Source organism: Mastomys coucha, unplaced genomic scaffold (assembly GCF_008632895.1).
Source record: "Mastomys coucha isolate ucsf_1 unplaced genomic scaffold, UCSF_Mcou_1 pScaffold22, whole genome shotgun sequence".
Lineage (NCBI taxonomy): Eukaryota > Metazoa > Chordata > Mammalia > Rodentia > Muridae > Mastomys > Mastomys coucha.
The window spans coordinates 10,303,076-10,305,486 of record NW_022196905.1 but is presented as its reverse complement, the minus strand read 5'-3'; positions in this window follow the sequence as shown (position 1 = coordinate 10,305,486).

The window sequence follows — 2,411 nt, the reverse complement described above, 5'->3', positions numbered from 1 at the left end:
TTTTTTTTTTTCTGCAAGGGGCTGTTCTGCCCACGATAAGAGACAAGAGTCTGGTGGGAGACACTGAAAAGCCACAGTCCTAATGTGTCTCAGACAAGACTGTTGGTGGAGGGGAAGGAAGCAGGAGTGACTCATAGGTAATATTTAGAGTCCAAGTCTCCAAAGATTGGCTCATACTAGGAAAAAAAAATACTTGGCGGTATTTTATGGCTCCTGTGCTTTTCATTTTCAACCCAGGGTTTAGAGCTCTCAGAACTGGTACAAGGGATGTTTACATATTTCTTCAGTCTGCTTGTCACCGACCCTACCAGATCTTGGCCATCGGCCTCATTGATGCTCAGCACCTGACTACCCTCTAACCTTTCTACTCGTTAGATTATTTATCATTCAGGGAGATGGCTGCAGAGTGGCTGTTAGTACCCTCCGTTCCACACATGAGAAAAAACAGTGCTGGGGGAAGAGGAAAGGCACATGACAGCCCCACTTCACAACACACACACACACACACACACACACGCACATGCATGCACACACACACACGCACACACACACATACACACACGCACACACGCAGCTTTCCAAGAGGCTCCCCCACCCATGCCTGCTTTAAGAGTCGTTTACTTTTAGTCTCTGAGTGTTTGGCTGCACAGATGTATGTGCACTGGTGCATGGTTAGTGCCTTCCGCCAGAAAGGGGAGTTGGATCTTCTGGAACAGATTCGCTAGAATTGGAGTTGCAGACAGTTTTGAGCCACCGTGTGGGGTGCTGGGAACTCCTCTGTAGGAGCAGCAAGGCCTTTTAACAGCTGAACCACCTCTCCAGTCCCTGCCCTGCGCCAGTCACTGGGACCCTCGGAGGTGGAGTCTTGCTGTAAGCCTTTGCCTTACAGCATCTGTTCTGCACCAGCCTTCAGCTTGGGCACTTCCTGAGACTGCCCTTCTCCACGCTTGCAAACCACCCCCGTGGGATATCCAGTGCACAGAGCAAATATGCTGCATCAGGAGTGTGAGTTTGTCTTTGTCCCCTGCTCCTTGGCTTTATGCAATGGAAAACTAGGAAAATTCTCTGCCCACTCCTCCCTTCCCTCCTAAGCCCTTCCACCATGCACTGTCAAACAGACACACCTCCAGAGAAGGTTCGGTAAAGCAGCTCTGGACTCGTTCTGGATTCTTACTTAAGCATTCAGATTCTGAAATAAGGTTTTCACGGGGTACCAAGCTGTAGCCAGGCCCAACCCTGGCAGGAGCCATAGGGAGTGGTCTAGAGATGTTGTGCAGGGACAGGACCTGGACCTCAGCCCCATCTGTTCCTTTCCAACTCTGTGACTTGTAGTAAGTTACTTAATGCTTCTCAGCTATACAATGAAAACAATCCTTTCACCTGTGAGCTAACACAGTGGTCCCCCTCTTCCCATTTTTACTTTTGCTTTCTTCAGTTTTAGGTTAGCCATGGTCAACTGGGATTTGAGATTAGATTTTTGTTTAAAAAACACTTTAACTAATCTCTTTCCTCTTCCCTTTTCTCCCTCCAGCTCCTTCCACTTTCAAAGTGATACACCCTAGTTATTATTGTTACACATATGTGTATTTGTTTATATGTGCACAAATATATAAATGTACCCTTCTATAACTGTTTTGTTGTTGCTGCTGTTGCTTGTGTGTATATGGTTTCAGGGCTGACTACTTTGTATTGTCCAACCAATCAGGGGGCTCATCCCTGGGAAAGGTCACCCCTCCCCCTCTAGACTTTGGTTGCCTGGAGTTCTTTGTTCAGGGGTCTAGCCCAGTGAGATTTCTCCCTTCCGTGTCAGCATGTCTACTGATATTGCCGTCCTGGACATGAAAGTATTGAATGAAAAATTTCAAAAATAAACAATTCTTATGTTTTAAATAGCCACTATTGTGATATATCCTTAGAGTTGTCCTATTTTACTATGAGCTGTTATTGATTTGCTATTATGCCTACTTTACAAATGTCTATAAAGGAAATGTATTTACATAAGGTTTGACACTGCTTGCTTTTTCATTAGTCCTGGGGGGGGGGGGTTGTGTTCTTTGTACTATCCTCCTCAGATAAGAACTGCTGCAGGTGAATGCATGTGCTGCTGAGCTCCACAGGGCATGAGGTACGTGCAGGTGTGGGAAAGGTTCGGTGTGAGTGTTGCAGAGCTCAGGGAGCACCCACTGTGCCCTTCCCTAACCTCCTCCCCTCCCCACAAAGAAGTCTGTCTCCTTTTCTAAGATGGATTCCAAGGCACAATACATGCACCACAAACCCAACCTCCACATACACCCTCACAGACCACACACACACAAACACACACACACCACAGACCACACACACACACAAACACACACATACCACAGACCACACACACACACACACACACACACACACACACACCACAAACC